We start from the raw sequence: 26,384 nt of genomic DNA, 5'->3' as shown, positions 1-26,384 counted from the left end.
TTGAGGGCGGAGCAGTTGCCGTACCAGGCGGTGATACAGCCCGCCAGGATGCTCTCGATTGTGCATCTGTAGAAGTTTGTGAGTGCTTTTGGTGACAAGCTGAATTTCTTCAGCCTCCTGAGGTTGAAGAGGCGCTGCTGCGCCTTCTTCACGATGCTGTCTGTGTGAGTGGACCAATTCAGTTTGTCTGTGATGTGTATGCCGAGGAACTTAAAACTTGCTACCCTCTCCACTACTGTTCCATCGATGTGGATAGGGGGGTGTTCCCTTTGCTGTTTCCTGAAGTCCACAATCATCTCCTTAGTTTTGTTGACGTTGAGTTTGAGGTTATTTTCCTGACACCACACTCCGAGGGCCCTCACCTCCTCCCTGTAGGCCGTCTCGTCGTTGTTGGTAATCAAGCCTACCACTGTTGTGTCGTCCACAAACTTGATGATTGAGTTGGAGGCATGCGTGGCCACGCAGTCGTGGGTGAACAGGGAGTACAGGAGAGGGCTCAGAACGCACCCTTGTGGGGCCCCAGTGTTGAGGATCAGCGGGGAGGAGATGTTGTTGCCTACCCTCACCACCTGGGGGCGGCCCGTCAGGAAGTCCAGTACCCAGTTGCACAGGGCGGGGTCGAGACCCAGGGTCTCGAGCTTGATGACGAGCTTGGAGGGTACTATGGTGTTGAATGCCGAGCTGTAGTCGATGCATTCTCACATAGGTATTCCTCTTGTCCAGATGGGTTAGGGCAGTGTGCAGTGTGGTTGAGATTGCAGTAGACAGCTGACTCATAAGGCTAAGGAGGCTCTAGTCTCTTGGCTCTACGAGCTTTACAATAAAACACAGTTGATGTGCTCCTTCTTTGTCTCTAATCACCAACAACCCATATTATTCCAAGTAGTTTTTAGGAGTAGGCGCATCATCTGTGGCACCATGTTCAGGCTATAGGATTCCATATAACATGTTGTGTACTTTTTATCGCCATTTATCCATGTTTTGTTGATTGTGAGCTATGATGTGGAGGCATGCCTGTAGATGACCCTTTACTACCCCTACTTGGGTGGTAGGACAGTGAGGAAGGGGGAGGGAGAGAGAGAGGGTGTATGTGCATGATTTGGTGCATGTGTGTGTGTGTGCAGCCTGCACTAGTCATGGCCTAATAGCCAGCTGACCTACAAAAGGTCAGACAGCAGACAGCATTGAGACGCTTAAATCCATCGGTAACCCCAAGCGCCCTGCAGTCTTTCCGCTTAGCCCAGATCAACCTCCCTACCTTCCCAGGGAGAGGGGTCATGTACTGGCCAAGCTGCCCATCCTACAGCCCTCAGCTCCAGTCTCCACCCAGCTACCTACCCTGCTCCACTGTCCACCTCTAACTCACAACTCTGCTGGGATCTCTCAATGCACAACAGGTAATAACACTTAATTTGGAAAGTCCATCTGTGGTCTACAAACTATCAGTAACATTTAAATTAATGATCTACTAACCCTAATCCTAACCATAATCTTAGAAAGCAGTTGCTTATCAACAGATAGTATGACAATCTGTAGAGCACAGATGGACTATCCAAATAAAGTGTGACTGCACAATGCTATATTTAAAAATAAACTTGGAAGTGAAAATAAAACAATGATAAGTTTTGTTCTTTACGACAATTGTTTAACGTTTGCTACCACAAATGCCCTGGCATGTTGGAGTTTGTTTCATTTAAAATGTATAAATGGTTTATTATTTTTTTAAATCCAAGATTGCGTAGCAGTCAGACATCTTTTGTCCTCGTCTTGTCGTATCCCGTGTATATATATATTTTTTCTTAACCTCAACTTCCACATACTCTCCTGAAATCCGCCTCACCCAATGTGGTATGGATCTGCTATTTTCTTTACTTTGAACCGGAACCCCCAACAAAAGCTAGCAGTCAGCTAGCCACTGCTTGCGGTCACCTTTAGCCCGGACAACTCTCGCCAGTCTGCATAGCGCAAATCGGACTGATTTTTCTCCATATCTCCGGATTCCTACCGCAAGCTCTGAACCTTTTCACCTGGATCATTGCAGCTAGTTATCCAAGTGGCCACTCCTGGCTAACGTCTCTGTCAAGAAGCAAGAACAAACTAGCCTTTGTTAAGTCCATCAACTGGCTAGCCGAAGAGGTCCATAATCCATTCCTTGGGCTCCAATACCCATTTAGCCAATTGGCCTGGAAAAATTTCCATCCCTAACTATAACTTTTTCCAACCAGATAAAACTGCCAAGGGGGGCGGAGTTGCAATCTACTTCAGAGTTGTCTTACTAGCCAGGTCTGTGCCCAAACAATTTGAGCTACTACTTTTAAAAATGCACCTTTCCAGAAACAATTCTCTCACTATTGCCGCTTGCTATAGACCACCTTCTGCCCCCAGGACACCATATGTGAATTGATTGCCCCATCTATCTTCAGAGTTCGTACTGTTAGGTGACCTAAACTGGGATATGCTTAACACCTCGGCCATCCTACAATCTAAGATAGATGCCCTCAATCTCACACAAATTATCAATGAACCTTCCAGGTACAATCTGTAAACACGGGCACCCTCATAGATATCATCCTAACCAACCTGCCCTCCAAATACACCTCTGCTGTCTTCAACCAGGATCTCAGCAATCACTGCCTCATTGCCTGGTCTGTAATGGGTCTGGGGTCGAACGACCACCCCTCATCACTGTCAAACGCTCCTTAAAACCCTTCAGCGAGCAGGCCTTTCTAAATCGACCTGGAAGTATATTGACCTCATTCCATCAGTAGAGGATGCCTGGTTATTCTTTAAAAGTGTTTTCCTCACCATCTTAAATAAGCACGCCCCATTCAAAAAATGTACAACCAGGAACAGATATAGCCCTTGGATCAAGCCAGACCTGACTAGGCACAAAAACATTCTGTGGCGTTCTGCATTAGCATCAAATAGCCCCCGCGATATGCAACTTTTCAGGGCAGTTAGGAAAGCAAAGGCTAGCTTTTTCAAACAGAAATTTGCATCCTGTAGCACAAACTCGAAAAAGTTCTGAGACACTGTAAAGTCCATAGAGAATAAGAGCACCTCCTTCCACTGCACTGAGGCTAGGAAACACTGTCACCACCGATAAATCTGTGATAATTGAGAATTTCAATAAGCATTTTTCTACGGCTGGCCATGCTTTCCACCTGGCTACCCCCTACCCCGGTCAACAGCCCTGTGCCCCCCCACAGCAACTTGCCCAAGCTTCCCCGCTTCTCCTTCACCCAAATCCAGATAGCTGATATTCTGAAAGAACTGCTGGGCTAGACAATCTGGAACCTCTCTAAAATTATCAGCTGAAATTGTTGTAACCCCTATTACTAGCTTGTTCAACCTCTCTTTCGTATCGTGTGAGATCCCCAAAAGATTGGAAAGCTGCCAAGGTCATCCCCCTCTTCAAAGGGGGAGACACTCTAGACCCAAACTGCTACAGACCTACATGTACGTATATCTATCCTACCCTGTCTTTCTAAGGTCTTCGAAAGCCACACTAACAAACAGTTCACTGACCATTTAGAATCCCACCGTACCTTCTCAGCTATACAATCTGGTTTCTGAGCTGGTCATGGGTACACCTCGGCCACGCTCAAGGTCCTAAACGATATCATAACCACAATCGATAAGAGACAATACTGTGTCATCATATTCATCTACCTGGCCAAGGCATTCGACTCTATCACTCACAACATTCGTATTGGCAAACTCAACAGCCTTGGTTCCTCAAATGACTGCCTCGCCTGGTTCACCAACTACTTCTCAGACAGAGTTCAGTGTGTCAAATCGGAGGGCCTGTTGTCCGGACCTCTGGCAGTCTCTACGGGGGTACCACAGGGTTCAACTCTCGGGCCGACTCTTTTCTCTGTATACATCAATGATGTCACTCTTGCTGCTGGTGATTCTCTGATCCACCTCTACGCAGACGACACTATTCTGTATACTTCTGGCCCTTCTTTGGACACTGTGTTGACGAGCTTCAATGCCATACAACTCTCCTTCCGTGGCCTCCAACTGCTTTTAAATGCAAGTCAAACGAAATGTATCGCTGCCTATACCTGCCAACCCGTCCAGCATCACTACTCTGGACGGTTCTGACTTAGAATATGTGGAAAACTACAAATACCCAGGTGTCTGGTTAGACTGTAAACTCTCCTTCCAGACTCACATTAAGCATCTCCAATCCATAATTAAATCTATTTTTTTATTTTATTTCACCTTTATTTAACCAGGTAGGCTAGTTGAGAACAAGTTCTCATTTGCAACTGCGACCTGGCCAAGATAAAGCATAGCAGTGTGAACAGACAACAGAGTTACACATGGAGTAAACAATTAACAAGTCAATAACACAGTAGAAAAAAGGGGGAGTCTATATACAATGTGTGCAAAAGGCATGAGGTAGGCGAATAATTACAATTTTGCAGATTAGCACTGGAGTGATAAATGATCAGATGGTCATGTACAGGTAGAGATATTGGTGTGCAAAAGAGCAGAAAAGTAAATAAATAAAAACAGTATAAAACAGTATGGGAATGTTATAGGTGAAAATGGGTGGGCTATTTACCAATAGACTATGTACAGCTGCAGCGATCGGTTAGCTGCTCAGATAGCTGATGTTTGAAGTTGGTGAGGGAGATAAAAGTCTCCAACTTCAGCGATTTTTGCAGTTCATTCCAGTCACAGGCAGCAGAGTACTGGAACGAAAGGCGGCCAAATGAGGTGTTGGCTTTAGGGATGATCAGTGAGATACACCTGCTGGAGTGCGTGCTATGGATGGGTGTTGCCATCGTGACCAGTGAACTGAGATAAGGCAGAGCTTTACCTAGCATGGACTTGTAGATGACCTGGAGCCAGTGGGTCTGGCGACGAATATGTAGCGAGGGCCAGCCGACTAGAGCATACAAGTCGCAGTGGTGGGTGGTATAAGGTGCTTTAGTGACAAAACAGATGGCACTGTGATAGACTGCATCCAGTTTGCTGAGTAGAGTGTTGGAAGCCATTTTGTAGATGACATCGCCAAAGTCGAGGATCGGTAGGATAGTCAGTTTTACTAGGGTAAGCTTGGCGGCGTGAGTGAAGGAGGCTTTGTTGCGGAATAGAAAGCCGACTCTTGATTTGATTTTCGATTGAAGATGTTTGATATGAGTCTGGAAGGAGAGGTTGCAGTCTAGCCAGACACCTAGGTACTTATAGATGTCCACATGTTCAAGGTCGGAACCATCCAGGGTGGTGATGCTAGTCGGGCATGCGGGTGCAGGCAGCGATTGGATGAAAAGCATGCATTTGGTTTTACTAGCGTTTAAGAGCAGTTGGAGGCCACGGAAGGAGTGTTGTATGGCATTGAAGCTCGTTTGGAGGTTAGATAGCACAGTGTCCAATGACGGGCCGAAAGTATATAGAATGGTGTCGTCTGCATAGAGGTGGATCAGGGAATCGCCCGCAGCAAGAGCAACATCATTGATATATACAGAGAAAAGAGTCGGCCCGAGAATTGAACCCTGTGGCACCCCCATAGAGACTGCCAGAGAACCGGACAGCATGCCCTCCGATTTGACACACTGAACTCTGTCTGCAAAGTAATTGGTGAATCAGGCAAGGCAGTCATCCGAAAAACCGAGGCTACTGAGTCTGCCGATAAGAATATGGTGATTGACAGAGTCGAAGGCCTTGGCAAGGTCGATGAAGACGGCTGCACAGTACTGTCTTTTATCGATGGCAGTTATGATATCGTTTAGTGCCTTGAGTGTTGCTGAGGTGCACCCGTGACCGGCTCGGAAACCAGATTGCACAGCGGAGAAGGTACGGTGGGATTCGAGATAGTCAGTGACCTGTTTGTTGACTTGGCTTTCGAAGACCTTAGATAGGCAGTGCAGGATGGATATCGGTCTGTAACAGTTTGGGTCCAGGGTGTCTCCCCCTTTGAAGAGGGGGATGACTGCGGCAGCTTTCCAATCCTTGGGGATCTCAGACTATATGAAAGAGAGGTTGAACAGGCTGGTAATAGGGGTTGCGACAATGGCGGCGGATAGTTTCAGAATTAGAGGGTCCAGATTGTCAAGCCCAGCTGATTTGTACTGGTCCAGGTTTTGCAGCTCTTTCAGAACATCTGCTATCTGGATTTGGGTAAATGAGAACCTGGAGAGGCTTGGGCGAGGAGCTGCGGGGGGGGCGGAGCTGTTGGCCGAGGTTGGGGTAGCCAGGCGGAAGGCATGGCCAGCCGTTGAGAAATGCTTATTGAAGTTTTCGATAATCATGGATTTATCGGTGGTGACCGTGTTACCTAGCCTCAGTGCAGTGGGCAGCTGGGAGGAGGTGCTCTTGTTCTCCATGGACTTCACAGTGTCCCAGAACTTTTTGGAGTTGGAGCATCCTTCACTCATGCTACCAAACATACCCTCGTAAAACTGACTATCCGACCGATCTTTGACTTCGGCGATGTCATTTACAAAATAGCCTCCAACACTCTACTCAGCAAATTGGATCCAGTCTATCACAGTGCCATCCGTTTTGTCACCAAAGCCCCATATAGGTACTACGACCTGTATGCTCTCATTGGCTTGCCCTCACTTACATATCCGTCGCCAAACCCACTGGCTCCAGGTCATCTATCAGTCTTTGCTAGGTAATGCCCCACCTTATCTCAGCTCACTGGTCACCATAGCAGCACCCACCCATAGCACACGCTCCAGCAGGTACATTTCACTGGTCACCCCCAAAGCCAATTCCTTCTTCGGCCGCCTTTCCTTCCAGTTCTCTGCTGACTGGAACGAATTGCAAAAATCACTGAAGCTGGAGAATCATATTTCCCTCACGAGCTTTGAGCAGCTCACAGATCACTGCACATAGCTCATCTGTAAATAGCCCATCCAACTAACTCATCCCCATACTATAATAAATAATAATAATATATGCCATTTAGCAGACACTTTTATCCAAAGCGACTTACAGTCATGTGTGCATACATTCTACGATAACAACATTAGACCATTAGACCATAACAACATTAGACCATAACAACATTAGACCATTAGACCATAACAGCATTAGACCATTAGATCATAACAACATTAGATCATAACAACATTAGATCATAACAACATTAGACCATTAGACCATAACAACATTAGACCATAACAACATTAGACCATAACAACATTAGACCATTAGATCATAACAACATTAGACCATTAGACCATAACAACATTAGACCATTAGACCATAACAACATTAGACAATTAGATCATAACAACATTAGATCGTAACAACATTAGATCATAACAGCATTAGACCATTAGATCATAACAGCATTAGACCATTAGACCATAACAACATTAGACCATAACAACATTAGACCATAACAACATTAGACCATAACAACATTAGACCATTAGACCATAACAACATTAGACCATAACAACATTAGATCATAACAACATTAGACCATTAGACCATAACAACATTAGACCATAACAACATTAGACCATAACAACATTAGACCATAACAACATTAGACCATAACAACATTAGACCATTAGACCATAACACCATTAGACCATTAGACCATAACAACATTAGACCATTAGACCATAACAACATTAGACCATTAGATCATAACAACATTAGACCATAACAACATTAGACCATTAGACCATAACAACATTAGACCATTAGACCATAACAACATTAGACCATTAGACCATAACAACATTAGACCATTAGACCATAACAACATTAGACCATTAGATCATAACAACATTAGACCATAACAACATTAGACCATTAGACCATAACAACATTAGACCATTAGACCATAACAACATTAGAACATAACAACATTAGAACATAACAACATTAGAACATAACAACATTAGAACATAACAACATTAGACCATAACAACATTAGACCATAACAACATTAGACCATTAGAACATTAGACCATTAGACCATAACAACATTAGACCATAACAACATTAGAACATTAGACCATTAGACCATAACAACATTAGACCATTAGACCATAACAACATTAGATCATAACAACATTAGAACATAACAACATTAGACCATAACAACATTAGACCATAACAACATTAGACCATAACAACATTAGACCATAACAACATTAGACCATAACAACATTAGACCATTAGATCATAACAACATTAGACCATAACACCATTAGACCATAACAACATTAGACCATTAGACCATAACAACATTAGACCATTAGACCATAACAACATTAGACCATTAGACCATTAGATCATAACAACATTAGATCATAACAACATTAGACCATAACAACATTAGACCATAACAACATTAGACCATTAGACCATAACAACATTAGACCATTAGACCATAACAACATTAGACCATAACAACATTAGACCATAACAACATTAGACCATAACAACATTAGACCATTAGACCATAACAACATTAGAACATAACAACATTAGAACATAACAACATTAGAACATAACAACATTAGAACATAACAACATTAGACCATAACAACATTAGACCATAACAACATTAGACCATTAGAACATTAGACCATTAGACCATAACAACATTAGACCATAACAACATTAGAACATTAGACCATTAGACCATAACAACATTAGACCATTAGACCATAATAACAACATAAAAAAATACTGTTTTTTATTTTGTGCCTTTCCACCCCAGTATCTCTACTTGCACACGCATCGCCTTCACATCTATCACTCCAGTGTTTAATTGTTATATTTGTAATTATTTCACCACTATGGCCTATTTATTGCCGTACCTCCCTTATCCCACCTCATTTGCACACATTGTATATAGACTTGTTCTATTGTATTATTGACTTGTTTATTCCATGTGTAACTCTGTTGTTTTTTGTGTCGCACTGCTTTGCTTCGCTTTATCTTGGCCAGGTCGCAGTTGTAAATGAGAACTTGTTCTCAACTAGCCTACCTGGTTAAATAAAGGTGAAATTAGAACTTTAAAAAAATAATTTGCGCACTGATTTACATTAAATTTATGAATTGCTGCTATACAATAATGAAATAAAATATTTACTGAACAAAAATGTAATTGCAACATAAAGTGTTAAAGGCCCCACATTTCATGAGCTGTAATAAATGATCCAAAGAAAATGTCCACACAGACATGAAGCTTATTTCTTTCAAATTTTATGCACAAATGTGTTTATATCCTGTTAGTGAGTATTTCTCCCTTGCCAAGATAATCCATCCACCTGACAGTTATGAAATCTAGAAGCTAACTAAACATTATGATCACTACACAAGTGCACCATGAGCTGGGGACAATAAAAGTGTTGTTTTGTGTAGATCTGTCACACAACCCAATGCCACAGATGTCTCAAGTTTTTAAGGAGTGAGCAATTGGAATGCTGACTGCAGGAATGTCTGTAACGGACTGTCAGTTACAACGGCGTTCTTCGTTTGTCGAAAGAGAGTCGGACCGAAATGCAGCGTGGTGGTTACTCATGACTTTAATGGAAAAAGTGACACATGAAATAACTATACAAAATACAAAACAACAAACGGAACGTGAAACCTAAATACAGCCTATCTGGTGAAACTACACAGAGACAGGAACAATCACCCAGGAAATACAAAGCGAAACCCAGGTCACCTGACTCTGATTGAGAACCGCCTCAGGCAGCCAAGCCTATACAACACCCCTACTCAGCCGCGTTCCCAAATACTACAAACCCCAATACGAAAATACAATATCCCCATGTCACACCCTGGCCTGAACAAATAATTAAAGAAAACACAAAATACTAAGACCAAGGCGTGACAATGTCCACCAGAGCTGTTGCTAGAGAATTTACTGTTCATTTCTCCACTATAAGTGCCTCCAATGTCATTTTAGAGAATTTGGCTGTAAATCCAACTGGCCTCAGAACCACAGACCAACCGCATACCACGTGCATGGTGCCGTGTGGGCAAGCGTTTTGCTGATGTCAAGGTTGTGAACAGAGTTCCCCATGGTGGCGGTGGGGTTATGGTATGGGCAGGCATATGCAATAGCATTATATCTATGTAGCTAGCCAGCTAGCTAACAGTATACTAACATGAAATTAATACTTTGTCAAAATTAGAGTGGAGTTTTTTGTTAAGACATATAGCTAGCTAGCTAAACAATGGACCATAATCACGACTCATGTCATTACTACCCTGCATGAATTTGCAGGTAGCTAACCAACCAGGTTCTATGGCTATAAGTAGTCAAGCAAATATGTCTGAGATATGAATAATCATATCCAATTTGTAAGTCGCTCTGGATAAGAGCGTCTGCTAAATGACTTAAATGTAAATGTAAATGTAATCATATACATAACGTTATCTAGCTAACAGCACACTTGAAATGAAAACACTGTCAAAATTAGAAACGTGTAATATCTTAAAATGTAGCTAGCCAGACTATCTTACCAGTAAACATCATGGTTGGATGCGCCTACTGTCTGATGCCATGCATGGTTGCCCTTAGTTTGATGATGTAATCCAGACTGGTGTTTTCTCCATCTCCTTAGCTATCATACTTAAATTCCACTGATTTCAAAACTTGGTCCTCCAGAATGTGGAGAACATACACATAACGTTAGCTAGCGAACAGTAAACATTAACTTGACATTGGGTTTATGCAGTTTTACTACCCAATAAAAAAAATTAAAGCCATGTTTACACGATTACCTAGACATACTGACCAGCTCCAATAGACAGAAGCGTGCTATATGGTCCGCAAAACACCACTTCAACAGTGAAGAGGCGACTCTGGGTTGCTGGCCTTCTAGGCAGAGTTGCAAAGAAAAAGCCATATCTCAGACTGGCCAATAAAAATAATAGATTAAGATGGGCAAAAGAACACAGACACCGGACAGATGAACTCTGCCTAGAAGGCCAGCATCCTGGAGTCGCCTCTTCACTGTTGACGTTGAGACTGGTGTTTTAATGAAGCTGCCAGATGATGACTTGTGAGGCGTTTGTTTCTCAAACTAGACACTAATGTACTTATCCTCTTGCTCAGTTGTGCACCAGGGCCTCCCATTACTCTTTCTATTCTGGTTAGGGCCAGTTTGCATTGTTCTGTGAAGGTCCAAATGCCCTGTCTAAGAATGTGAAATGTCAGAATAACTGCAGAGAGAATTATTTATTTCAGCTTTTATTTCTTTCATCACATTCCTATTACTTACACTCAATCAATTAGTATTTGGTAGCATTGCCTTTAAATTGTTTAACTTGGGTCAAACGTTTCAGGTAGCCTTCCACAAGCTTCCCACAATAAGTTGGGTGAATTTTGACCATTCCTCCTGACAGAGCTGGTGTAAATGAGTCCGGTTTGTAGGCCTCCTTCCTCACACAAGCTTTTTCAGTTCTGCCCACAAATTTGCTATGAGATTGAGGTCCAAGCTTTGTGATGGCCACTCCAATACCAATACCATTTTGCCTCAACTTTGGAAAGATATGCTTTGGGTCATTGTCCGTTTGGAAGACCCATTTGCAACCAAGCTTTAACTGTCTTGAGATGTTGCTTCAATATATCCACATCATTTTCGTCCCTCATGATGCCATCTATTTTGTGAAGTGCACCAGTCCCTAGTGCAGCAAAGCATCCCCACAACATGATGCTACCACCCCCATGCTTCACGGTTGGGATGGTGATCTTCGGCTTGCCTCCCCCTTTTTCCCCCAAACATAACAATGGTCATTATGGCCAAACAGTTCTATTTTTGTTTCATCAGAAGAGAGGACATTTCTCCCAAAAGTACCATCTTTGTCCCCATGTGCAGTTGCAAACCGTAGTCTGGCTTTTTTATAGCAGTTTTGGAGCAGTGGCCTTTCAATTTATGTGGATATAGATACTTTTGTAACTGTTTCCTCCAGCATCTCCACAAGGTCCTTTGCTGTTGTTCTGGAATTGATTTGCACTTTTCGCACAAAAGTACCTTAATCTCTAGGTCTCCTTCCTGAGCGGTGTGACGGCTGCATGGTCCCATGGTGTTTATACTTGCGTACTATTGTTTTGTACAGATGAACGTGGTACCTTCAGGCGTTTGGAAATTGCTCCCAAGGATGAACCAGACTTGGAGGTCTACAAGTTTTTTGCTGAGGTCATGGCTGATTTATTTGGATTTTTCCATGATTTCAAACAAAGAGGCACTGTGTTTGAAGGTTGGCCTGGAAATACATCTACAGGTACACTTCCAATTGACTCAAATGATGTCAATTAGCCTATCAGAAACTTCTAAAGCCCTGACATTATTGTCTGGAATTTTCCAAACTGCTTAAAGGCACAGTCAACTTGGTGTATGTAAACTTCTGACCCACTGGAATTGTGATACAGTGAATTAATCTGTCTGTAAACAATTTTGGGAAAAATTACTTGTGTCATGCACAAAGTACATGTCCTAACCGACTTGCCAACCTATAGTTTGTTAACAAGAAATTTGTGGAGTGGTTGAAAAACGAGTGACTTCAACTGTATATAAAAACCTGTTTTCTCTTTGTCATTATAGGGTATTGTCTGTAGATTTAAAAAAAAAAAAAATTAGAAAAAGGCTGTAACGTAACAAAATGTGGAAAAGGGGAAGGGGTCTGAATAGTTTCTGAATTCACTGCACAATATTTAGCTATTTGAATCTCTTTATCAAGAAAAATGTGGTGGCCATCCAATTGAAAACAGTTGGCCGTCCAATGTTTAAGCAGTGATTTACCAGTTAAAACCAAGGAAAGATTACCCCGTACACTGCTTCTTTAAAGTGAGCGTGCAACATACTCAGGATGTAATGACTAAATGCTCTGAAACTATTTCGTTAAGTGTTTCTGTAGAGTCATGCCATGGCAAATTAATTGTGGGTTTTACTGTACAGTGCAAAGTAGTTCAGGAAATGAACTTCAATTAATGCTAAGCCTTAGGTCTGTGTGATTTAGATTGTGGAATATACTGTAAATTAAGTATAGCTTTGTTCAGTTGATCTATAATGAACTCAATTGAATGGCTCAGCAGTATATGAGGTACGTTTAATGATGTGAATGACAACACTCAAGAACTGAAATACAATGTGATCCATGATCTTACTGGATGCTTTAATTTAAGTTAGTGTTAATACAAATGACAGGTTTTACATGTGTGCATTGGATTATAGTAATCCTATCAATAATAAGGATGTTTTAGAATGTGTGTGTGTGTGTGTGTGTGTGTGTGTGTGTGTGTGTGTGTGTGTGTGTGTGTGTGTGTGTGTGTGTGTGTGTGTGTGTGTGTGTGTGTGTGTGTGTGTGTGTGTGTGTGTGTGTGTGTGTGTGTGTGTGTGTGTGTGTGTGTGTGTGTGTGTGTGTGTTTTTGTATCCTGGCTGCAGGTGCTTAGTGATGCTTTTCCCGCCTCAATACCCAGCATGCTCTGGAGACATGGCCATCTGTAGATGCTGACATTGCCTGTCCCCTCCCACCAGACACACACACACTACCCCTCTTTTAAATAATTTTAATAATCACAGCTAAACAACTAACTAATCGATGACAGATATAAGGAGCAACTTGAGCATGCTAACAGGGTTCTATTCTTTTCATCTATTTATTTATTGTCTCTCAGTTTAGAGATAATATTTTCTCTCTTAACAGGCCTCTAGACGCTGGTCGGGTATTAATTAAAATCGAAATACTAAATATTGATTGATACGTTATCAGTGCATAGCAGTTGGTCTTCCGGCTATTGATCTGCCCTGTGATTTATTATCATATTTAAGAAAAATCATTTTGTGTGATTATAAGAGGTAATGGACTTTTAGTGCAGGTTGTAATTATTTTTTGTATCACGTTTGTTGTGCGGAAGGTGGGAGCCGATTTCTCAATCGCAGTCGGAGATCACCGATATCCTTGGAGCTGCTCTCCCTTGCGTAAGAGAAAGATCCTGGCAGTGTCATTGGGAATAATGGATATTGGGATTACCTCTTTAATCACAACAAAGATTAACAGATGGTATGAGAGCAGTTATTAGCAAACATCTTGCACTCATCAAATCAATAAGTTGATTTGTAATCAGGTTGTTGGTGGGTGTAGGTGGAAAGGGGAGCCGAGGCTGTTCCCAGTGAAAGATCCTGGCAATCAAAAGGCTTCTGTGTAGCAATTACCTCCCAGCAAAATAGGTGTTCTTCCTCTTCAATCTGGCAGGCCTCCAAAACACAAGGCAGACAGATAGGAACATGGAACATTAACACACCTACACTGCATGAGTAACCCTGTTTCTGAAACACCTAAGATGCTATATGTGATTTATACATTTCCGTGTCAGTGGTACAATTTTCAAAATAGCTCATGACATTGTGAAGTGCCCTGTGAAATACGAGACTTGGAAAACAATTTTTTTTTAAAAGGCAAACGCCACATCCTTTTGTGAGGAGTTATCGTGTTAGGTAACGTTACTATAGATTCGAAAGACGAGGATTGCACAGCCGAAGGGAAGGAGGGACACTGGATTACACTCTCCAGGGAGATTGAGAGAGCGAGAGAGAGAGAGAGGTAAGCAGACGGGACCTGGAAAACCCAGACGTGGATTCAACAAGTCAAGAACACTTACACAAAGCGGTTTCCAGCTGCAGCCACAGTGACCTGGGCTTTTTTTAATGAGCCTTTTGATTCATATACACCATGTTGTTCCAATTGATGCTGTCGCTTTATCACAGTAATGCTCTGCCTTTCCACAGTCCTGTCTGCAGCTCTTTTTGTTGTTGTTTTCGTGGTATTGCATTCCGCACGTGTGGGGGGTGGGGGTGGGGGGGGGGGGGGGACTTTGAATAGAGACAGTTTTGTTCTCTCTGTGAAAGTTCTGAATACAGATCGCTTTCTTTTTTGTATCATATTATTCTCGATAATCTCGATCAATTCTGTCGCTCTGCCCCTGAACAAGACAGTTAACCAACTGGTCCCCGGTAGGCCATCATTGTAAATAAGAAGACTTGCCTAGTTTAAAAAAAGGTTCAATGTAAAAATTAAAATCCTCCATCTAAGATGAGTGCAGTGTTCTATGATTTATGTGGATTGGATTTATGTGGATAGGTCCCATGGACTTCGGTGAGCAACACAGTTTTTTCTCCATTTACCAGCTTCCAGACAACCCATTTGTTCGCATTGAGTAGTATCAGCTTAAGTTACTTTTTGCTTCTGCTTTTAGGGCACCCAAGGGCTGCCGAGCCTTTCAATAGACCCTACTTGTTTGTATTGAAACCCACCTCCGTGGTAGAGACCAAGGGAGTTCAATAAAATATGGCTGATGCCAGATAAGGTAATGTGGATTGAAAGGAAACAGTCATTGGAGGAGAGCTCGCAGGAACACACATTTTCCAGCTTAGCGGATTGGTGCATTCATTACAACAAGAACTAACTACTCATGTTTAAAGAATCTGTGTGGGCAATCGCTCTCTTTCTCAAACGCCACACATGCACACACACAAGAGTGTGCAAACACATGCACCTTGTTAACCCCTACCCTCTATAAACAATGACTGAATGTTGTGATATTAATTTCTAATAAAACACATGGCTAGTTAAGTCACCTGAACACTATCCATCCCTCCCTACACTGTCAGATATGCACTTACCAGGATTAAGCAAGGCCAATGGTGACCAAACAATGACAGTTTGAGGTAACTGATGCTGTTTAAAAATGCAAAGGCCTCTATTGAACAGACAATGTGGCACACATATCACTAGTCTAGAGACCCCAGATCCCTGCCCCCAATGGTCTGCCTCATGTCCAACACAGACAGTCTCTCAGCCTCACCATATTCGACCACCATAAGTACATCTCCTATGCTAACATGCCTCTCTTATGCTAGACTTCTCAGATTTAAGTTGGGTACGTTTAGCATCACTTACTGTACAGTATATGAACTTACGTTACAATTATGAACAAGGAAATTGTCACTATACTTGAATGTTGGTGTATAAAACATCAATGGATATTTTCCATAAGTCCCCCTTTTTTATTTCACATCTCTTAATAGCAATCAATTCATTCATTGTTTATTAAACAAACAATCGTAAAATGATTCATAATGTCCTTGTCATTTTTTTCTCTAAAATACACTTACATATTAAAGACTGAACTCATAAACTACTTTAGATGTGTGTGTGTGCATGCACGCAAGCACACACAGAAAAACACAGACGAAAATGCTGGGAGACACATAAGCACCCATGCACCCGGTGTCACCTGTCGAGTGGTTCATATCTTTCCAAGATCAGGCAAGGAATTCCAATGTGATTAAGTGTCATCATTGAGGCTTTAGCCCTTTTCTGCTCAATTGTTCTTGGAAATGGCATTAGAGCCACAGCTGACCAGACCAAGGACTCGGAACTAGTTGCTGTACAATCTCTCCTCCACACCGGCTACGTTCCTTCAACACTGGGTATATCAAACGGCCACCTCTGCCACACACATATACTCCATACACACGTATGCATGCACACACGCACAGATGTGTACACACACATGCAAGCACCCTCTTTGTGCGTACACACACACACATGATAAGATCTCACGGTCTGACTTTATCTCCCGACGTTCTGGGACAAATGTTGAGTTTTGACGTGGTTAAGTTTAGGCATTCATTCTAACTGGTTAAGGGAGACAGGCAAAGGTCTCCACAAAAAGCACAACACTAAATAATAATGCTCATTTAGGCTTCATTAAATAAGCCTCAATGACATTTTTGTCTATTTTTATGTCTAAGGATTACATCATTTGAGGGCAAAAATAAAATAACTATGGCTTACTGCCAGGAACACAAGCCAGAGACAAGGCTTTGAGTCATTTTCTGTATCAGAAATTAAACAAGCGATACTGACGTGATGTGAGAAGACACTTGTATATCTGGGAAATAAACATACACGTCAACAATAATTAATCACATGCAAATAATCAGATATGACCTAGCTAGTTATAGCCAGACAGTGTATTTTAATTGATAAGACTTGATGTATGACACAACACATGTACACTGAACTAAAAAATATACGCAACATGTAAAGTATTGGTCACATGTTTCATGAGTTGAAATAAAAGATCCCAGAAATGTTCCATATGCATGGAAAGTTTATTTCTCTCAACGTTCGTGCACAAATTTGATTGTGGACTACAGGAAAAGGAGGACCGCTTCAAGTTGAGAGCTTCAAGTTCCTTGGTGTCCACATCACCAACAAACTAACATGGTCCAACCACACCAAGACAGTCGTGAAGAGGACATGACAAAACCTAAATCCATTCCCCTTCAGGAGATTTGTCATGGGGTCCTCAGATCCTCAAAAAGATCTACAGCTGCACCATCAAAAGCATGGTTGCTTCACTGCAAGGCACCACAGAGGGTAGTGCGTACAGCCCAGTACATCACTGGGGCCAGCTTCCTGCCATCCAGGACATCTATACCAGGTGGTGTAAGAAGAAGGCCATAAAAATTGTCAGACTCTAGCCACCCTAGCCATAGACTGTTCTCTCTGCTACCGCACGGCAAGCGGTATCAGAGCACCAAGAACAGGACCAAAAAGCTTCTCAACAGCTTCTACCCCTGAACAGCTAATCAAATGGCTACCCAGACTATTTGCATTACCTCCTCTCCCCTTATGCTGCTGCTATTCTGTTTATTATTTATGCATAGCCACTTTAACTCTACCTACATGTACATATTACCTCAATTACCTCGACTAACCGGTGCCCCTGCACATTGACTCTGTACCCCTTGTATATAGTCTCACTATTGCTATTTTACTGCTGCTCTTTAAATATTTGTTACTTTCTTATTTTTTACTTGACACATATTTTTCTTAACTGCATTGTTGGGTAAGGGCTTGTAAGTAAGCATTTCACTGTACGATCTTTTGATTAGGTTTGATTTGATTTATTTGTGAGCATTTCTTCTTTGCCAAGATATTCGAACCACCTGACAGGAAAGGCATATCAAGAAGCTGATTAAACAGCAGGATCATTACACAGGTGCACCTTGTGCTGGGGGCCAATAAAAGGCCCCTCTAAAATGTGCAGTTTTGTCACACAACACAATGCAACAGATGTCTGAAGTCTTGAGGGAGCACGCAATTGTCATGCTGACTGCAGACATGTCCACCAGAGCCGTTTGCAGGTCATTGAATGTTAATTTCTCTAACATAAGCCACATCCAAAATTGTTTTAGAGAATTTGGCAGCACGTCCAACTGGCCTCACAACCGCAGACCACGTGTAATCTCGCCAGCTCGGGACCTCCACAACCGGCTTCTTCACCTGCGGGATATTCTGAGACCAGCCACCCGACAGTTGATGAAACTGCACAACAGAATAATTACTGGACAAACTGTCAAATACTGTCTCAGTGGAGCTCACATGCATGCTCGTCGTCCTCACCAGGGTCTTGAAATGACTGCAGTTCGGCGTCGTAACTAACTTCAGTGGGCAAATGCTCACCTTTGATGACCACTGGCACACTGGAGAAGCGTGCTCTCCACAGATGAATCCCAGTGTCAACTTCACCGGGCAGATGGCAGACATGCGTCGTGTGGGCGAGCGGTTTGGTGATGTCAAAGTTGTGAACAGAGTTACAATGGTAGCGGGTGGGTTGATGGTATGGGCAGGCATAAGCTATGGACAATTAATACAATTGCATATTGTCGATGATAATTTGAATGCATAGAGATACTGTGATACTGTGACGAGGTCCTGAGGCCCATTGTCCTGCTATTCATCCACCGCCACACCTTACGTTTCAGCATGATAATGACCTGCCCCATGTCACAAGGATCTGTATACAATTCCTGGAAGCTGAAAAAGTCCCAGTTCTTCCTTGGCCTGTATTCTCACCGGACATGTCACCCATAGAGCATGTTTGGAATGCTCTGGATCGACGTGTACAACAGCGTGTTCCTGTATCCACCAATATCCAGCAACTTCGCACAGCCATTGAAGACGAGTGGGACAACATTCCACAGGCCACAATCAACAACCTGATCAACTCTATGTGACACGCTACATGAGGCAAATGGTGGCCACACCACATACTGACTGGTTTTCTGATCCACTCCCGTACCTTTTTTGAAAGGTTTCTGTGATCAACAGATCAATCTGTATCAACAGTCACGTGAAGTCCATAGATTCAGGCCTAATGTATTTCAATTTCCATGTATGAACTGTAACTCAGTAAAATCCTTGAAAATGTTGCATTTATATATTTTGTCAGTGCTGCAGCCAGTAAGCTAACTAGCTAACCAAAACGTGGCTGATTACCACATGAAAATAATTCAGCAATTTCTGCTCAAATTTGACCATATTTAGCTAGCTAGTCCCTTTCTGCCAAGTGTACTGTGGACACAAGGTATGCCAGCTGGATAGCTAGCTAATACAAATTAGCTAGCCCAAGTGTGGTTAAGTTAGCCAAGAACTTCCATGATCAAGATCTCCCCTGGTGAATTTACATAAATCTGACTGACCACGAATGTCACAGTACAGCACTAGTGAAAATTGAAATCTACGTTGAAATTCAAATGTAAAACGTGAAATAGTGTTCCGATTTTGTTCTCACCAGTACAATATCGAGCAGGTGAGCAGGTTGTGCAATAAAATCCTATAACTGAACTATCATTACCGAGTATTACAAAGGAGCATGTTGACAGCTAGCTGTGCCTCTGGGTGTTATGTCAAGTAGACGAAATCTACCTTGACCATTATATTATTGCAGATCATTTTATGGTTTATTTAGCTTTTGTATAAAGAAAGGTTTGGAGAAACAGGGAAACATTTGCTTGTGACCTGTAAGTTAAGGGCTAACGTTTGGAATTGGTTTTACAACAAGAAAACTAAAAACGAGTGCCTAGCAATGTATGCTCGCACCTTGCTAGTGTCACGATCATCGTATGAGTGAGACCAAGGCGCAGCGTGGTATGCGTACATTCTCTTTTAATGAATGAAACACTTAACAAAACCAACGAACGAAACGTGAAGCTATACAAATTAGTGCAGACAGGCAACTAAACATAGTCAAGATCATGACACCAGAAAGTGGGAAAAGGGGCTGCCTAAATATGATCCCCAATCAGAGACAACGATAAACAGCCGTCTGATTGGGAACCATATCAGGCCAACAGAAATAAAAACGTCTGTCTAAGGTCGTGGCGTGACAGCTAGAGTGTTTTTTAGAAATGTTTTGCCCCTTGTGGCCATTATTCAAGTCATCTCCCGATGTTCTGGGGACCTGGATGAACGTCAAATTCTACCGTGGATCTGGGGTGACCAGACCAATTTTAGTAGCTGGCCCCACACACGCTCTCACATACACAAACTGCTTTATCTTAAGAGAGATGCTCCTGATTTCATGCCTGTGAAACTCACAGCATTATTTCATATTCAGTCACTCGTCACTGACATCCCAGACCACGCTTTCCAACAGACAAAAAACAGAGAGAGGCAGAAAGAATCAATAGAACTATATCTTTCAATGTGATTTTCTGTCGTATTGCCAGAATTTGACATGGATTCTAAGCAATTGAAATAAGTACATTGTAAAAAGATTTTTAAAACATTACTACGATACTTCTCTAAATGCGGTGAAAATATACAGGATATAGTATGTTAGGGCCTGGTTCAATCATTGCACAAAGTGAGCCAGACTACACTAGCAGGGAGCAGCATTCACTAGGATTGTGAAGCGTTCTGGAGTGTGAGAGGTGCATCCTTGAGGATTTGAGATTAAAGTTGGTCTAAGAGTATAGTAGGGCCCATCATTTTAGAGGAGGATTTATTGAAGTTTAGAACCGACTCAGGAAACCTTGACTACTCACATTTCAATGGGCTGAGTTGAACTCTCTCAGTCAAAGGTATAGTCCGAGTCAGTGTTGGGGTCAATTCCATTTAAAATTCCAGTCAATTCGGAAAGTAAACCAAATTCTAATTCTAAATGTTCCTCATTGAAAAGAATTGGAATTTCTGTGTACTTTGGAATTGACTGGAATGAAATGGAATTGATCCCAACTCTGGTCCGAGTATAATATGCCATAGCCCTGACCCCTGGGACAAGGATCAGAATCACACTATGACGAAACTGACACATTGCATTACGTGACATTACATGCCACAGGAAGAACACAGTCAAGTGTCCGGTATAACCTTCTCACACTAGACCCTCCTCTCTTTCCTTCTAAATACTGCTCTTCTTTCTACCTCTGTCAGTGGCTCATCCCTGAATGTTCTCTGTCATCCTCTTATGCCCTACCCTCTCTCTGTTTGGCTTGCACCTTAAAAATATCTATATATTGCCATCTCCTTCATCACTCTGTCTTCAGGGCGCTTCATCTCGCTTCCCAACACGTGCCACAATATTGTCTGACACTGACAGATCCACCAAATATGCTTTGTTTGTGTGCTGAGCTGGTAACACAGGGGTCCTGTCAATGTGTCAGGTTGCCTTTCACAACCAATTTGACATGTTCTTTCTTGGAAACGATGAACATTTCACGGTGTCTACCGTGCCAACTCAAAGTCCAATTACACCCAAGCTACAAATGTAATTACAGTAGCAGATTAAATTGGTCAATTCAATTCATTTTAATTAGGCTTGTTGGGCCAGTCAGATCAAATTTGACTTATCTCTAGTTAATCTCGCCTAATTTGAAACAGGGTAAACATGTCATGATCACCATGCAGTTTTGGGTCAAATCACTTAATACTGATTATGCTATAACATCTGATACGTAAATCAGACAGTATTGTTCATATAAATAGTCAAATACCTAGCAAGCTAGCACACGGCGTCACTGCCGTGCTAGAGGGCGGCGGGGGTGACCGGTACACAATGTCCTTCACCCCCGTCTGTTGTGCAGATTCATAAGTGTCACACAAGCATGAAGATGTAGTGCTCGAGGGGGTTCATGCAGGAACCAATGGGAAACTTGATTTATTTGTCACATGCGTCTAATACAACAAGCTTAGACTTTACCGTGAAATGCTTACTTACAAGCTCCTAACCAAAAGTGCAGTTCAAGAAGAGTTAAGAAAATATTTACCAAGTGGGCTAAAATAAAAAGTAATCATAAAAAGTAACACAATAAGAATAACAATAACGAGGCTACATACAGGGCAGGGGGCACCGGTACCGAGTCAGTGTGCAGGGTTACAGGCTAGTTGAGGTAATCTGTACATGTAGGTGGGGGAGAAGTGACTATGCATAGATAACAAACAAACAGTGAGTAGCAGCAGTGTACAAAAGGGAGGGAGGGAGGGAGGGAGGGGGAGTTCAATGTAAATTATCCGGTGGCAATTTGATGAATTCTTCAGCAGTCTTATGGCTTGGGAATAGAAGCTGTTGAGGAGCCTTTTGGTCCTAGACCTGGCGCTCCGGTATTGCTTGCTGTGTGGTAGCAGAGAAAACAGTCTATAACTTGGGTGACTGGAGTCTATGACCATTTTACAGGCTTTCCTCTGATACCGCCTATTATATAGGTCCTGGATGGCAGGAAGCTTGGCCCCAGTGATGTACTGGGCCGTTCGCACTACCCTCGGTAGAGGCTTGCGGTTAGATGCCGAGCAGTTGCCATACCAGGCAGTGATGCAACCGGTCAGGATGCTCTTGATGGTGCAGCTGTAGACCCTTTTAAGGATCTGGGGACCTATGCCAAATATTTTCAATCTCCTGAGGAGGAAAAGGTTTTGATATTTCAAACTAATTTGTTCATTTAATTAGTATCACACGTCTCCAATATTGTAATTAGTAATTCAGCCTATTTAGATGTAGAAAAGTAGTCACTGTGCTGTTTGGTATCATTGTGGTCACCACACTGAACATGGGACCAGAGAAAGCTAAGGAGAGATTTGCCTGAGGAGATCAGAAAGAAAATAGACAAGCGTGGTAAAGGCTACAAGACCATCTCCAAGCAGCTTGATGTTCCTGTGACGACAGTTGAAAATATTATTAAGAAGTGTAAGGTCCATGGAACTGTAGCCAACCTCCCTGGGCATTGCTGCAAGAGGAACATCTTCCCCAGATTGAACAGAAGGAGAGTGTGAGTGGTAGAAAAAGAACCAAGGATAACTGCCAAAGAGATACAAGCTGAACTCCAAGGTGAAGGTAGGTCAGTTTCTGATCGCACCATCCGTCGCTTTTTGAGCGAAGGTTGGCTCCATGGAAGATGACCCAGTAGGACTCCACTTTTGAAAGAAAAACATGAAAAAGCCAGACTGGAATTTGCTAAAATGCATATTGACAAGCCACAATGTCCTTTGGACAGATGAGTCAAAACTGGAGCTTTTTGGCAAGTCACATCAGCTCTATGTTCACAGGTGAAAAAATGTATCTTTCAAAGAAAATAACGCCATACCTACAGTACAGTGAAACATGGAGGCTCGGTTATGTTTTGGGGCTGCTTTGCTGCGCATGGCACAGGGTGCCTTGAATCTGTGCAGGGCACAATGAAATCTCAAGACTATCAAGGCATTCTGGAGCAAAACGTACTGCCCAGTGTCAGAAAGCTATGTTTCAGTCGCAGGTCATGGGTCCTCCAACAGGATAAAAACCCCAAACACACAGCTAAAAGCACCCAAGAATGGATAAGAACAAAATATTGGACTATCCTGAAGTTGCCTTCTATGAATCCTGATCTGAATCCTATTGAACATCTATGGAAAGAGCTGAAACTTGCAGTCTGGAGAAGGCACCCATCAATCCTGAGACAGCTGGAGTAGTTTGCTCAGGAAGAGTGGGCCAAACTACCTGTTAACAGGTGTAGAAGTCTCATTGAGAGCTACAGAAAATGTTTGATTGCAGTGATTGCCTCTAAGGGTTGTGCAAACAAATATTAGGTTATGGGTCCCATCATTTTTGTCCATGCAATTTATTTGTTTTATTATTTACAATATGTTGAATTTAAAAAAATCTAAAGCAAAGTCTGATTTATATCAAATATGGAATACACAATGGTGGAGGCCAATTACTTTTGTCAGTTTCAAGTTATTTCAGAGAAGATTGTGCATCCTTTGTGGAAAGGGTACCAACAAATTTGAGCAGTCTGTATATGCATATGTGTGTCTGTGTACCTGGCATTCACAGCCAGGTCACCCATGATACAAGTCGGTATTCGACTTCCATCTATGTCGGGAGAGGACGTGGAAGCCGGCCACTAGGGGGCAACAGTGAGTACTGTTACCTTCAAGTAGGTTTCGATTTTGGTAGTGTAACAGTATAACTTTAGTCCGTCCCCTCGCCCATACCCAGGCTCGAACCAGGGACGCTCTGCACACATCAACAACAGTCACCCACGAAGCATCGTTACCCATCACTCCACAAAAGCCGCGGCCCTTGCTGAGCAAGGGGAACCACTACTTCAAGGTCTCAGAGCAAGTGACGTCACAGATTAAAACGCTATTAGCGCACACCACCGCTAACTAGCTAGCCATTTCACATCGGTTACACTAGGGCTTTGTGGGTGGGGCTGGCAGATGACTAGGCATCTGATTCTGATTAGAAAGTTGGTTTTGATATTTTAGTTTGAAGCCCTATCCCAAACCTTAACACCTACCTTAACCATTCGGAGTTAATGCCTAACCTTTGAGCTAATTCCTGAACTTAGCCTTAAACACTTTGAAATTTGACTTTTAGAACAACTTCGAAATTTGACATTTGGCGATGAACATCTAATTCTGATGTGAGCCTGTGAGAGCTGGTGTTAAGGTGTGGTGTCCTCAAAATGAAACATTAACCACAGATTTAAACATAAACAAATACATTTGGAGTACCATGACATGAACTGGTATGGGTTTGTAATATAATAAATCCACAAAAGAGGATGGCTAAGAACAAATACAAAAGCATTTAATAAAAAAGACCACTGTAATCTTTGTATTGGATATAGTAATCTATTTCATCTCCATATCAGAAACAAAGACCAGCAAGACAACTTACTTCACAGCTGTGGCTTATGATGAAATGTTTAGCCCCAGACAAAACTATGCACATTGGTGCTGGAGGCGGCTTGTAAAACGCATCCTATCAGATTAGAAATCACAGCAATGGGAACTCTTTCTGTGCTTTACCAAATATGCTCAAGAGCCATGAACGACTACGCATGGTTTCATTCAGAGACGTAACGAAACACTGACTACTTCAGATATTTGCCTCAAAATACCGTGATTAATTATGATGTATTACCTCCAACGGATAAATGACCTCCCCACACAAACACGTTTGTTACCACACCTCTATATAGGATAAATGACGAAGATTACTTTAATTTTCGTATTCATCACCATGCATGCAATAGGCTACCTCCCCTTTACAACTACGACTGTAAAGCAACACTTACCCTTCAAGTCCCATTGGAACAGTCTCGTGGCCTCTGGAGTATCCTTTGAAGTATATACTGTAGGCTATCTGTTCAGCGCAGGGTGTTTGGAAAGAGTATGGAATAAAAGTCAGCCGGTACATTTTATGTTAACAATACAGTACCAGCAGTAGAAGTGCCCTGTTCTTACCTTAAGACACAAATCCAGGGGGAAAGGACTAAAACGGTTATTTGGGTGTTTACGTGTTTCTTGTTTCCCTCATTCTCTCCCTCCCTTTTACCAGTGCACTCGCCCTCGAGGAGCGGATACAGACAGTTCACCGTTAATAGCGTATATATGCAACAAACATTATTATTGTTGGCCTAATACAGTCATCATTATGGTAACAGTTTTAAACGGCAGAAGAGTTGGATATCCCATATTAGGTTTACAAAATAGTTATACGTATATGTTATGCATGTGTTTGGTAGGCTATTCGTGCTATTGATTACATCTCCATATTTGTTCAATCCAATGCAAAGTAAACTACACATTTATCAACCCCGATGCTCCCTTTAACTAAATATCAAACTCAATCTCCAAAGACAACGCCATAACTGCATCATAAGAATGGTAACAGGAATCTCGTTTTGGAGTGAAGGAGTGGGCGGGAGGCCCAGAGTATTAGTTATTTTAACGTGATGAATCAGTGAACCAAGTCTCTTGGCAAGTGCCTCCCACAGTGCTTGTCTCACGCAGGTGATACTGGCAGAAGGTTACGGTAGGTTTGAACTTGAACAGTGTTGTCATTTTTGGAGATTGACGTTTGTGGAGACATGCGATGAGACGCGCGCGCCTACAGGATACATCAATCAAAAACGCACGTAAAATGAATTAACAATTTCAACATAAGCCTCTCCAGTCGACAATACCACTGATCGAATTGTGTCTTCCTACACACGGTGTGTGTGTGTACAGGATTAAATAGCATTTTGTCTCTTTTCTTTTCCTTTCATCATCAGCGAAGTAAAGATTAGAGATGAGATTGTGAGAGCTCCCTTTAGAA

The 26,384-nt window shown here is 42.2% G+C and overlaps 1 long non-coding RNA gene across 1 annotated transcript in view; it reads right to left on the bottom strand.

Annotated features, from left to right (window-relative positions):
* Window positions 1–25,599, bottom strand: part of LOC123996396 — a 75,341-nt gene extending 49,742 nt beyond the window's left edge. The window contains exons 1-2 of the long non-coding RNA XR_006831975.1: window positions 25,529–25,599; window positions 25,360–25,427 (exon numbers count right to left, since the gene is read on the bottom strand). This is a non-coding gene — a long non-coding RNA (uncharacterized LOC123996396). The remainder of the gene's footprint in view (window positions 1–25,359; window positions 25,428–25,528) is intronic.
* Between the last annotated feature and the right edge of the window lie 785 nt (window positions 25,600–26,384).

Source organism: Oncorhynchus gorbuscha, linkage group LG15 (genome assembly GCF_021184085.1).
Source record: "Oncorhynchus gorbuscha isolate QuinsamMale2020 ecotype Even-year linkage group LG15, OgorEven_v1.0, whole genome shotgun sequence".
Classification (NCBI taxonomy): domain Eukaryota; kingdom Metazoa; phylum Chordata; class Actinopteri; order Salmoniformes; family Salmonidae; genus Oncorhynchus; species Oncorhynchus gorbuscha.
The sequence above is the reverse complement of the archived record's forward strand: the minus strand, read 5'-3'. Positions and strand labels throughout refer to the sequence as shown.